The sequence below is a fragment of the Sinohyriopsis cumingii genome, chromosome 12, assembly GCF_028554795.1.
Source record: "Sinohyriopsis cumingii isolate HCF-2022 chromosome 12, ASM2855479v2, whole genome shotgun sequence".
NCBI lineage: Eukaryota > Metazoa > Mollusca > Bivalvia > Unionida > Unionidae > Sinohyriopsis > Sinohyriopsis cumingii.
Window position 1 is genome coordinate 96890858 of NC_142972.1, and position 14563 is coordinate 96905420.

A 14563-nucleotide genomic window follows, 5' to 3' on the forward strand; every position below is an offset into this window, starting at 1 on the left:
GTGTGTGTGTGCGTGTGATGTGATTTTGATTTTTAACGTAGCCTTAACAATTTGTCACTCATATCGCTACGATGTCTGCAATGTGGCAGTTTATAGTGATGTCTAGCACTGGGGCATCATGCCGCAGACATGTAGCATGATGTCCCACCCAGTCATATTGTCATATCATACATACATACATACATACATACATACATACATACATAAGTAAAACAATTGTTCGTTAGACCCTTAAACATCTTCAAGGGGCTCTGGGATCAAATATGTATCGATAATCCATATTGCCTATCTACGTGAATAGTCTAATCGGAGAATCTAGAAATGTTAAATAACGATGTACTATTAAATTGGTGGGGAATGTTAAATACAACTTGGCTATCAATTAGGTTGAAAACAAAATTGAATATCAACAAAACGAAGTAGTTATTGAACTTATCCACAATGACAAACTTTTCATGTGCATATAAGATAGAGCTTTAGCTTGGATATATGTATCAATATATACAAACTATTATAGACAGATATACAAGAAACAAAATACTATTGATCTGTTTGGATGGTTGCTGCTTAAAGCATCATCAGGATATACTATAACTGTGTGCTGAGACATTTGTAGTAACGTTTATTTGTCGAGAGACATACCAGTTAGAACCATTTAGTCTCGACTGTCATGATTCCTACATAATCCGTTCTGGTCATAAGTTCTTAATGCTAACCACACAAGCAATATTGCTTTCTTTCTAACGAGGGCATACATTAAACGTTATAATGTATTTTAGTGCACCTTTTATTCAAATGCAGGACCATCGTGTCTATATATGTCTGTTCTGTTTGGTCCTTTGCCCTATGGATAGAGTACCCTTAAAACACACCTTACTACATGAATTTAAGGTGTCGTATATCGTTAGCAGTAAATTATCCTTAACAAAATAAACGGCAATGCAATGTTCATAATTGGAGTAGAACAGAAATCTACATTCTTTTACATATTACGTATATTGCTTTTTGATTGGCTCACTTGGAAACAAGTGTCCAGTTCATAAATTATGATTATCTTAACTCTTCACTCTTCGATTGACACTGTGAGCACAGCCTGGGTACACTATTCATGTCTTTAAATGTCTTGTCGATTTTATCGATATTACATATATAAGTATAGGTCATGTTGAGAGATAGAGAGAGAGAAAGAGAGAGAGATAGCTTTTTTTCTACGCGTTTTGGTTTCGCATATACAAATGAATGTGTATATGTGTGTGTTTCAAATTTGCACGTGTATGTAAAGGGATAGAGACGAAATGCTACTCATTTGCACATCCAGTCAGCTGGTTATAAGTAAATGAAATCAATTGTATTTATCTCGAAAGAAATTAAATTATGTCCTCTAATTACAGTTTACATCGGTGTCAAAAACACCATGGATAAATATGATGATATTAAAAGAACAGAGAGATAACATATGTATTATGTCTGCTTTCCGTTGACATTGTATAGTAAAATAAATGGTCTAGAGACGACCGGATTTGGTGTTTATAGCAGATCAATACAAGCATATTACTTAGTGCCGATGCAAGTAAAATAATCTGTTCTGACCAAACACGCAACATGATACTCAACCCAGGCTGAACTCCGATTCTTTTTAGGCAAGAATCAAGTTCGGTAGCTACTGAGTAGCCTGTATTCCTGGGTTCGTCATGGGCGCATCTGGATAAATTATTTCATGGACATTGTCAATTAGGATAATAAAGATCTATATTTAATACAATCATTACTGCTTTACCATATCCAACAAGTGAGAATAAAGACATTTCATGCCTTACCATATCCTTCAGCATAAAGAAAATAAATGATTTAGCATCCCTTTCGAGTCAGAATAAAAACTTTAGTGATTTACCATATTCTTCGTTGAGATGGGAAATTAATTGTTTTGGGTTTTCTAACTTCCTACAGGAAATAGAGATACAGCTGCGCAGTCCAGAATGGTTCAACCCACAGAGTATATCTCTCAACAAAGAACTTTACTTCAAATATCTCAGCACAATAAAGTCTATTTAATGTTGACTAACGGCAATCAACCAAATAACCAACCTACTTAGAGAAGGACCTTCTCTGATTTGAAAACATATTCAAACCACATCATGTTCGCTTTCAACATAATCTGCAATCCAATAAGTTTTATAATTCAGGCTCAAATATACTTTATATTAAATTTGTACTAATAAATCATTCTCACATCCATTCCAAGCTGATCGACAATCAAGTACATACATCTAATTCATAATCAAATTAGATTTAACTGTCAATTTAGTGTATTAATATGTTCATTTCCTCGCTGTTACTCCTAACGTTAATAGCAATCGCACCTGCATCAACAACTCATCATTAAAATGATTTTGTACGATTTATCATGTTAACGTCTGTATCCCAAAATAAATAATAAGGTAACTTGAGGTATTGCTAAGGTTATTCCCTGAATTTATAACTGTTATTAACCTTGTTTAGCATATGTTTTGTGCAACAAACGTTTATCACATTTGGTTTGAAGATCATAGAGACAATTGTTGTATTATTTTTATCTAGGTCTTACTTAGACTGGTCAAATTAAATCAAACCGTTGATGTTTCACTTTTAAAATGCATCTTAGTGCTGTACCACGACGGTAGTAAATCATAAAGCCTCACCTTTGCCCCTTACATATTTGGGTCTCGATTCATATCCTATTTTTAAAAAGATTTTCTTAAGTAATGAGATACAATGGGAATCAAATGAAAAAAGGAAAGGTAGGAGAGAATATAACAGAGAAAAAGCCCATCTGTTACCAGGAAGTTGTTATATTCTACTATTGGCAAAACTACAGCGTTACTAAATACGGAGTTCAATTCCACAGACCAAAATACTAAATGCTAGGCTCTAACCCCACAGACCAAAATACTAAATGCTAGGATCTAACCTCACATACCAAAGTACAAACTACAGTGCTATTGAATACCAATTTATAATAACACAGGCCAAAATAAGTGCCAAGGTCTATTTCCACATGCCAAACTACTAAACAAAGCAATAAATACAAAGTTCTTATTCTACTCGCCAAACTAAAGTAGCACGAAATACCAAGTTCTAATTCCACAAGGCAAACGACAGATGCACTAAATAATATCTTAAATTTAGAAAAGAAAATATTATGATTAGAATATTTCGTTTAACATCATATCGTTGATATTGCAAGTGTTAAATGATCTGGCTCAATAGGATACATACATTTACCTTACGTTTGCTAACAAAGTAAATAAGATTAGAACAATGTTGCTGTTTTATTAAAATAGTTTCGTTCGTCCTAAATGCCATCTATCTAGGTGTTGCTGAAAATTGGGAGTATGACGTTTAAATACAGCGTGAATACACACACAACAAAAATATGTTGCATTCCGTTGACCCAATGAATATGAGTTATTCAGAGAGAGAGAGAGAGAGAGAGAGAGAGAGAAATTGTATCTAGCAGGCGTGTCTGTCCTAATATGATATCCTCTCTGATCATTACACTAGGCTATCTGATATTTAGCACAACGTTTGAATGTAATCCATTGTTTTCGAGTGAACTTAACATAGCTGCAAAGAAAAGACACACCTGGCGAAGGGAATATAGTGTGAAATGTTTCTAGTAATTGCGAACCATAGTTTCTCTTGTTCGAAAATGCAGCTGATAAAGGGCCTACGTCCAAATACGATTCAAATTACTCCTCTACAGAGAGTAACTGATAAACTATGCAAAGCACTATTATTTCCTTGATTTTGATTTGAATACTTCTTTTAAATTGATCCTTCTGTCATTGTTCTCATTGTCTAAAAGTATGATGCATATCTTTAATGGAAACGAAGGCCGTCGTAATATCCAAGGTTGCTTAGACACAATTGTACATTTTGATATTTTATAATCAATGCTCTTACAAAATGTATTTTGTCATAGCGCGGACGCTATCATCACCTTCAGTCTTTGACAAAATGCTTGTTCTATATTGAAGAGAAAACCCATATACAAATATAAGTCTGTTTACGATACGAACAAGCAAACAAGTGTTTGATAGAGGTTAACTGGATAATTACATCAGGTCAAAGTTTGCATTCATTTTCTGATATGTATATGTCCTATGTTCGAGTTATGATTGGGTATCAACTCAAAATGCATTTCTTTGTATAACGCATGTTGTATTTCACTGATCCTATACAAATTAGGTTAGAGAGAGAGAGAGAGAGAGAGAGAGAGAGAGAGAGAGAGAGAGACAGACAGACAGACAGATAGAGAGAGAGAGACAAAGAGAGAGAGAGAGATAACTCGTACAAACAAGATTGTCTTTTCAATTAAGGGATCCATTTCTGATCCATCCACTCGGTTATTAATTTATATTTAACCCGTATTTTGAATGTAATCAGTTGGTCTCGATAAAGCTTAACAAAGTTCTGAACAAAGGCATATCTGACGAAGATAATACAGTGTAAACAGGTTATATTAATGGCAAAACTTAGTACACATTCTTCGAAGATGCAACCGTTAAAATACCTACATCTAAACATGATTCAAATTACTTTCCCTACATAAATTACTTTGGGAACAATGCCCTCACGATTTTTTTGTTGATCGTAATTTGAATGAATTTTGTACTCCCCCATTATCTAATACTATGCAGGCCTTTCACTAACACAAACAAAGGCATGTGATTATACACATCGTAATATCCAAGGTTGCTTCAACACAACAATACATTTGGCTTTGGTAATACCAATCTTAATGACGCCAATCTTTAAACAGACATTTACTTAGTCATAGCACAGATGTCAAAATCCACTTTCAGTCGTTGACATATATGTTTGATGTGTAGTCTATATTAAAGAGACAATCATACAATTGTGGGAAGTATGCGTACGATAAGAACAATCAAACAGTGTAGTGTTCTCTAGAAAAAAAATCAAAACAAAAAAAACAAAACAAAAATAACAAAGAAACGATATCTGTATTTCTCTAACAATCGAAAAATACACACAGGCACAGAACGACAAGAATGACGTGTTTGGCCATTGCTTTGAACATGGTTCCACTTGAAAACTAGTGAGTGCAATGTTTGTATCATGTGATCAGGGTGATGGAAGTATCTTATTCATAACCAGCTCTGACTGCATCTTCCTGTGTGCATAACTGTTGGAAGTTCTGTTATATCCAGCTCTGACTGCGTCTGCTTGTGTGCATGATTGATGGAAGTCTCTTGTTGATATCTAGTAGACATCCCCTGGTCCCAAATTGTCTTAAGTTTCCATTGTGAAGTTAATCCCACGCTATCCCCAATAACCTGGATAATTAAATCAGGTCAAAGATTTTGTTAATTCATGTCCTGAAATTGCTATGTTATATGTTCATTTGATGATGTTGCATCAACTCAAATGTATTTATGTGTATATCATGACTTCATAAAATGATCATAAGGCTATTTTTATTTGCTAATGTGTTACATTCTTATATCCAGTTTCACATTGACTATAGGGTTTGACAAGGAAGGAAATCACAAGTTGCCAGTGAAATCTTTAAACATATATATTTTCATGTTTCCCCTGTAACATTTGCTGACAGGGATGGCATAACATACATAAAGATATGTCATATCAGTAAAGAATCTAACGTTCAGCATCTGTTTGTAGGTCTGTGTAGTGCGATTAATGAGCTCGCGATGATGTGCCTTAGCAAAGAAGGGATATATGTGTCACAGATATTGAACAGACTTTAAAATGCTCAAGAAGAAAAGGATCTGCGTGGTGCGGTTAATGGTCGTAAGTTTACGAAGCCTTAGAAACGAATGGATCTCTGTGGTACATATAATGTGCACACGATAAGGTATCTTAGAAAACAAGGTGAAATGTAACACTGTTAAAGGTTAGTGCCAAACTTTAGTTTTTATTCTTCAAAGATCGAATTCATAGCACAACATACATTCAAATAAGATTTAGAATAATATCCCGAAGAGAGTAAATTTAAAACAATGCCCGCAGGACTGTGTTCTTGATCCTGAGTTAAAAGGTGTTGCTTAATTGCTCAGCTGGACATTTCTATATGTGGGTACTAGTATGAGAGTCTTTCTTTACCGAAAATAAAGGCAACTACTTACAGCGGTCATAACATGCAAGAATTTATCAACATAATACGACATTTTGGTTTTGCTAATGCAAATACGAATGGTGTACTCGCCATACTCTGCCTTCAGTCCTTGATCACAAAGCCTGATTTGCATTATATATTAAAGCGAAAACCGGTATACAAATATGGAATGTCTGTATACAACGAGGACGACCAAGGTCGAAAGAAAGCTGATTATCTCAGTCGCAAATCAACCATATGTACTTCTTTTACATTGATATACACGAAAATAGTCTATGGCCGACAAGAATGACCTGTTGATATGGCATTTATTTGAATATGTCTTAGGGATTGAAGAATAGAGAATGCAGGGCATGTATAATGTGTATATGATTCGTCGAAGCATCTTGCTCATATCCATCAAACCCATTATATACCTGTTCACTATCGGATGAATTCTTTAGGCGGACTAGCCCTAATAATGCTGGCAATGAATGATCAAACGTACGGGTATTTTTTTGTAGACCTTGACATTTCATTATACGGCTGGATAATGACCGAACATTTTACTGGAATATGATATACTGAACTTTGCTTTAGTTGAGTTGGGTTGTACAACTTGTTTGGAACGTTGAAAAATGCCAGAGGTTCCTTAGTTGGAGACAGATTATATCTTTACATCACCAGAGTGAAGCAGCACCCAAGATATTTTATATTCTCTCGAAAATTATCCTAAACAGTGTTGCAGGTAGCGTATTAGAAATTTATATCATATACCTATGCGAGGGATATTGAGTCATGTAAGGAAGTGTATATTAATAAATTAGATTTGATTTCCAATGATTTGAAATATATTTTCAGGCACTTTTAATAAAATATTTCTTATCGATACGTCAAAACGGTATAACACTGGTACGAAATGTTTTAAACAAATATTTCTGATTTACTTCAGTAAAACATTCACCTAATAGTACGATCCCAAACTTCAGTGTGAATATATTTTCAGACGAAAGGCAAATATGTCTATTCAAATTATACAAAAATATAGGACAGTCGGATCACTGTAATAACATTTCATAAAATTAGTCATGCAAATATCAGTATAAACATTTTATACAAAATCCTTGGTCTGAAAAAATGTACATGTCGGACGATGTATTCAATTGCATATAAACGCACTCGTTCATTATTCGTAATGTCTGCAATTTTGCGAATTCAGCTACATTTCCTGAAGTCATATAAGACGTGTTTGCATTGCCTGTGTAACCTCTAGGTGAAATAGTCGTACGGCTAGGGCGCCAAGATTTGTGGGAGGGCACCAAAAAGGAAGTACTATGTCAGGATATTCAATTATTGTAATTAAATATGTAGACTAAATAATGAAATTAATAAATTATCAAGTCGAATGTGTATTTTTACTAACAAAGAGTTTATAGTGAACAATGCTCCGAGGTACAGTGATGGGTTGGGGCGCAAGGTGGAATGTGTGCCTAGGAAATATTGTTGTTAAGTTCCTTTTTTATTAAATAGCTCTAAAATTTGTGTAATCTGTTTTTAATGTGTCTCATTATGTTAAATATATATAACGTTATTGTATAATTATGAGATGTAAGTGTTTGACTTTGTTTACTCTAATAATCATCATTTAATGTGGCAACATATCAGACAACATGAAAAGCCTTCTGTTAAAATTGATTGTAAAATGGTTTAAAATGCATAGTTCTAAATATGAGGTGACTAAGATATAAAGGTACAATTTGGTGATTCATGATTCTTGTCGTTTTAAAGTCTTTAGAAAAAATGTTCCTTAATTCAACTGTTTTCCACACCCTCATTTAAGTTAAATAATGAATGAACTGCGCTCCGGTCCATTATTTAAATCGAGCCTTGATTCAGCCACTCTGCCTACCCTGATTCAAGGCGTCTTTGAAGTTTGGTAGCAAAATACTTTTAGTAATGAATCTATATTTACTTTTGTTAGATCCGGATTGTATCCAATGTTCAATTCTCGTCATTGTCAAGAAAATCATTCGAATCAAATATCTAGGTGCTAGATTTTGTCTGTCTTTTATCTCACTAATCGTCACTTTTCACCCTAAGTCTGGCACTGTGCCTTCAGCTTGGATATCCTATCTCTTTTACGTGACCCTGTTATTGATTATATCGACATTATATCAGTCGACGAAAGGGGGAAAATGAGCGAATATCTCTTTGATTTCTATAAATACAGTTTATATTTGTTTGTATGTACTCATGCGTATGGGTATATGACTATACATTTTGAACGAAACAAAGGGGAAAGTCTATAAGCAAGTGACAATATCAAAAAGTGTAACTGTAAATAATAGCTGCAATGAAACTATTAATCTTGTCGTTGCTTGTCTGAATGTTTATCTGTCAAATGCATACTGATGAAATGTGAATTCACAGTTAATGCTAATGAATGTTATCAATTATAGTGTCATCAAGTAGAATGAATATTTTTTTATTACTCTCTGAGAGGTCCGAGAGGCATTTATACAAGAAGACCCCATCTGTATATTTATCTGTATGACATTATTATTATTATTTTATATATATATATATATATATATATATATATATATATATATATATATATATATATATATATATATATATATATATATATATATATATGCATATATTTATATATGCAAACATTTACTAGATTGACTGGAACGGAAATACTATTAGAGTATATACCTCAGCTGATTTATCAATATATATGTTTTACGTGGACAATGTGAATTATATATATTGATAAATCACCTGAGGTATATACTCTAATAGCATTTCCGTTGCAGTCAATCTAGTAAATGTTTGTATATATATATATATATATATATATATATATATATATATATATATATATATGTTGTAGTTGTGCAGTAAAACCAAACTAAGTATAATGTGAAAAGAAACATCTAAATGACTATAACATCCGGCCAATGGATTGTATTGATCAGCGTTTCTTGAATCCATTCATCTGTCCAGTTCCTACCATATAAGTAGTTTGTTACAGAGGTTGGGAGTGGTATCAAATCACCATAAGATCTTAGAAAAGAGAGCGGTGAGGAGACATATGTCCCAACTATTGATGTCACGCGTGTACAGACGTGCTCAGCGTTCTTGTGCCCTATTTGTATACAATATAAATATACTCTTTTCTTTGTGTTTATAATCAGGTTTAGAATGCCATATTTATATAGAATATATGGATATACTGTGTTGAGAGATATGTGTCGCCATTCTCGGCGTTGCATGTGCCCTATTTGTGTAGAAGTTGATGATTGCCTGTGTTTATATTGTTGTTGCACATATCGATCACGGCATAATTATACTTTAGCGGCCGTGAGTTTACTTGCTAATACGTATATAAGCATAATATGTGACAATGTCAAGACACATTTTGAATGTATCAATTGACATATGTATGATTATCATATAATCGTAATTGCTTGGAGGAGATATGGAAGCAGGTGTAAACAATTTAAATTTACTACAAATCAACATTTATAATTTCTGATGTGCGATTGCATTGTTCATTTCTGGAGCAGTTTACACGAGAATATGTTTTCTCGTAACTTGATCAATTTTGTTGGAATCGTGAAAACGTATATGTCATATACGAACGGTTTAGTAACCCTTTACAAAATATATATGCATCGGTTCATATTTTTCATACATACTTTTACAGATTTCCTCTTGTCACTTCTACTCTTCAAAAATGAGATCTGCAAATGCATCTTCTCGGGTTTAAGTTTGACATAACAACTATGACAAGCATAGCAACCCAAAATGTAAATATATACTACTACTACTACTACTACTACTACTACTATTACTCAACAATCCCTTATAGCTCCGTTTTTTACATTAATTTTGCTATTCTAAATGATATACAAGCATATTAAATCACTGAACATGTTGAACCATGCAAACGTTATTTCAAGGCCAGTAACTGTGATAAGCTGAGTTTCATTGTATAAGCAAGGATTTTGTATGCTGATTTTAAACCACTTCCACCGGCCACCGCACAACACACAAAACGTTTTGGCGTGTTAAGGTAGTTTTCCTTTTTTATATTGAGAAACCGAATGTATGATTCAAGGCTTTGACTTTACAAAGGAAAACGAGTATGTATAAACGCGCTCATCAGAATAAAATATACAAGACGTTTGCCGATGTTGAGAAACATACGAATATATCTCCTTGTTTGGGTTTCTTTTTTGCTTTAGACAACACAACGTTCAGCATAAACATTTTAGAACGGAGATAAATCTGTTATATATTATTAGCTACCACGCACCATCCCTAAAGGATTGCCTGAACTCCGTTTCGAAATGACTAACCCGATGATATTCTACATGTATGTTAGATAAAATTTTGCGAATTACACACATGTACATCTCAGCCTAATGGATTTCAACCGGAACTACTGTGTAAGAACAATGCTAGAAGTTCTGGTATTTTATACCCAACCAAATATATCGAATTATTTGTTGACTACCCTGATGTCTGTATATATTATCGTATCGTATATAGCAACAATACTTCTAACTTAATACCAGGTTAAAATCAGTTAAAAACTGGCCTATCTAGCTATATGGAAAAGCAACTTGTATCTGGTTTACCTAGCTATATGAAGAAAAAGACATCTTAAAGCGGGATTACGTACTTTACCTAATTTATGTGTGGTTGACACTTCCTTAAAAAACATCGTAGAACTCAGTATAATCCCCAAATCAGCTTCTTAACAGACACATTGCTGTGCTGTGATGTCATGTACACGTTGTACAAAACACATTGCTGTGCCGTAAAATTACGTATAAAGATATATATATATATATATATATATATATATATATATATATATATATATATATATATATATACTGCTTTATAAACCGACACGCAATATGTTTGAAATAAATACGCATCTTATTTTGCATTTTAATTTTACTTATTAAATTAACCTATAACTTGCATACATTGAGTGACATCTTGGCCAGCAGAAACAAAATATATCAACCTTTAAACTACAGAGCTGTTGATTCAACAATACTGACAATGAAGCGACAGGGACAGTAATATAAGTTAACTGGATGTTTTTGCTCTCTAAAATAAAAGAGTTAAAGTGATGTTTTCGAATGTCTGCAAATATGGATCATGTACACAATGTTAAATGCAGAATGCGGATGTACTTTCAGCTCTATGGACAACGCCTTATGCATGCCTATATCCATTTATATTTTTTCATACAAACAAAAACAGTTTCTTTATCAAGTGAACCCGAGAAAATTAATATATTAACGCAGGGATAAACAATGTTCATACATTTTGTCGTATATGTTGTAATTTGTACATATTTATATACAATGTTAAAAGTTCTATCCTTATCGAAACACAAAGGGCGAGAAGAACATTAAAACACATGTCTAGGCAAAATGAATTAGTAGGAACAGTACACAAATTTAGATATGGGACAATGGGGAGTTAGGAATACCAGTACACAAGAGTAGATAAAGGGAGTTAGTATTATTAGCATTATCGTGTGCAGTGCTTTCTTAGCCATTTAACAGCCCACCGGGGAACTTGGTCACTGGACAGTTGTTTACAATGTGTGAAATGGTCTGAAGATCTCCACAGCAACATGAAGTGTTAGCGGCCTGGCCGCATGGACAATGCGACTGCACAACGACCATGTCCTGTCCGAAAGCGGTTCAGTGTGGTCCACAGATGACGTGGAAGATTGAAGCCATGAGGGCAGATTGATAGATCAGCTACGAGGGAGTGGTGCGGAGGACCATTTAAGAAAATAACATGCCAAAATAATTGTCATAAACTCCGACCATGGACAAAACATGATGGGCGTCTAGAAGTCAAGCGTACTGCTAGATGTGAGGTGATGTCCATCTACAGTGGAAGCTTCTCACTGGCATAGAACGTAGCCATCTCTTTTGTGCCTGCTTCCTGGCGACGCAGATGTGGAGGAGGAATATTTCTGGGTAATGGCAGCCTTGGTAATGGAGTGGGACGTAGTGTTTCAGAGATTATGCGTCATGTTGTGTTGATTTTAATTGATGGTACCAAGTGAAGATCCTAATTTTAATGACTGGTGTGTATGGAGATTGTATTTGATTTTGCAGAGTGCAAATGCACTAAAGCTGAATAGAAAAGGTCATAAACCCTTTTATGATAGTATATATTTTGATTATTTTGATCGAATGTCCACTTTAGTGCTATCTTCGTTAGGCAAATGACAAACTTTGGCGCGTAATATTGTGGGTCAAAACTCGTCAAGTGCTGGCTCCCATTTTCCACTTTGGATCAATTAAGAAGTCGATGTATAAGATTATCATAACACTTTATTTAATTAATCTATATTATCTCTCGTTCAGCAACATCTCTCTCCTTTCCGTGATATGGCTTTTTTAAATTTGCGTCACCCATCCAATCTTTTTCAGATACAGCAGAACGTCAACAGTTACAGTAATTTTTAATCCATAACCAATATTTACTTTGCTATTGACATCTTTATTCTTAAAAAGTCAGATGACGATACGGTAATCTATGAATGAGACTTTATCATCACACTATTGTCATAAAGTTTCTCAATGTCTTTACGTAACAGCTAAGATAAATATAAACATTACCTAGATGTTTGAGGAGTATATTTAAAATTTATAGTTTGAAAGATGGTATCAACATTATATATATATATATATATATATATATATATATATATATATATATATATATATATATATATATATATATATATGGCGAAGAACAATCCTTTCAAGTGCACTGGATCCAGCAACGGATCACGTATGTCAGGGATTGATTAGATAAGTTCAATAAACTGACAACGAACAGAGCAAAACCAGTATCTTAGTAGCCTGAACGCTTTGGACTCTTAAATGAGTCTTTTTCAAAGGCAAATACTTAACAAAGACAAGACAAACAAATACAACAGAAAAAAGGTTATGTTTGCGAAACTTTGCATGGCTGTTTCTACAGGAATTAAATCTTTTAACTATGCTATGTTTAAACTAGATTATTTCAGCTTCTTGCTGATACTGGAAAATATTTGTATTGACCTAGAAACTGATTAGCCATAATGACATCTGTTATTTGTAAGTAAATTTATTTTAGGCGCAAATTATATCCCCGACATTTCATTGTTGTAGTAGTCACAGGCTATTAAGCAAATTTAGAGAATCATTTAAAAGAAAATGTGTCAGCTGCAGCACACACTTCCTAGTCCAACTCCTAAAGCTCAATAACTTTACCTTTAATGAAGAAAACTTGTCTAAACGAATGGAACCGCAATGGGTACAAACAATGCAAATAATTTTATGGGAAAACTCCAGGGTCACCGTTTAGCATCGGTTGAACTTACATAATACCAGTGGGTACGCTTTATCGATCACATAGAAATCAAGTCAAAACATAGAGAAAGTCTGGATTATTTCATATCAAAGGCAAACAACTTCCATCCCCCAATAGAAATCATGGGAGAAGTCACTAACTCAAGCCACATCTTCCTGGACACAACGACCAGACTGGTAGAAAACAAACTCCACACAGACATTTACTCGAAACCGACCTACAAACACCAGTATCTCCTCCCAAGCAGCTGTCATCCAAAACACTGCGTTAGGAACATCCCATATAGCCAGGCAACGAGGATACGCAAAATTTGCTCCGACGATGAAACATTCCTATAAAGGTCCGAAGAGCTATCTAAACATTTAATTTACCGAGGCTACGACAAAGACTTGATTAAGGAGGCAAACCATAAGGCTAAACAAACAATCCGCGATGACCTACTAAAATATGGAAAGAAGGAAAAGGCTGATAGGATACCATTTATCCTGACCTACCATCCAGACCAGACAACCCCAAAGTAGGTAAAATCATCGGGAGACAGTGGCCCATCGAGGAATCGTCGGAAGCACTAAAGTTAATCGTCCCTAAAGAACCTGTAGCAGCCTACCGGAGACCAAAAAAAAACCCTCAAGACATCCTAGTTAGGGCGAAGCTAACGCCAATTACTAATCAAGACCACCCTAGTCAATCTGTCCCCTGCGGTGATAAAAGGTGCAACACAAGTCAACATATGATAGAGACCAGGTCATTTTCTAGCACAGTGAGTAGAGAACAACTAAACATACATGGTCCAAACAAAAAGTGCAAAAAAGACAATGTTATTTTTCTCATCACATGTAAGATCTGTGGCCTTCAGTATATTGGAGAAACTGAAAAGCTACACAAAGGATCAACCTTCATAGATCTGGTTGGATGACAAAGAAGCTGTACAGAAGCTCGGTCGCAGAACACTTCTCCTCCCCTTACCACACTTTTAGTGATATTACACTTATTGCAATTGCTCACAACCTCAACTGGAGTTCCCGAACCAGG